Below are 285 nucleotides of genomic sequence, written 5' to 3'. Positions count from 1 at the left end.
ACACAGATTATGCGTCATTACGCACTGCGACTCAGTCGCCCCACCTCTCGCAGAGGATGACCAGATATTGTTCTTTGCGGAATATAACTTCGAGGTGAGTATAAGCCAGAAAGCAGATTTTTTTTGCTGACGCGTTGTAACGCAGACCAGACTGTGAGCTTGCTCATGTTACAACTGTAACGTCGTCTGTGACAGATTTTATCCACACCGCGTATGCGGGTGCTGGAATGTGTGTAGCGTTGCTACGGGCTCTAGGAAGCAAGAGTTTGGAAGCTCGGACAAGAG

Source organism: Plasmopara halstedii (assembly GCF_900000015.1).
Source record: "Plasmopara halstedii genome assembly, contig: Scaffold_525, whole genome shotgun sequence".
Lineage (NCBI taxonomy): Eukaryota > Oomycota > Peronosporomycetes > Peronosporales > Peronosporaceae > Plasmopara > Plasmopara halstedii.
The sequence above is the reverse complement of the archived record's forward strand: the minus strand, read 5'-3'. Positions refer to the sequence as shown.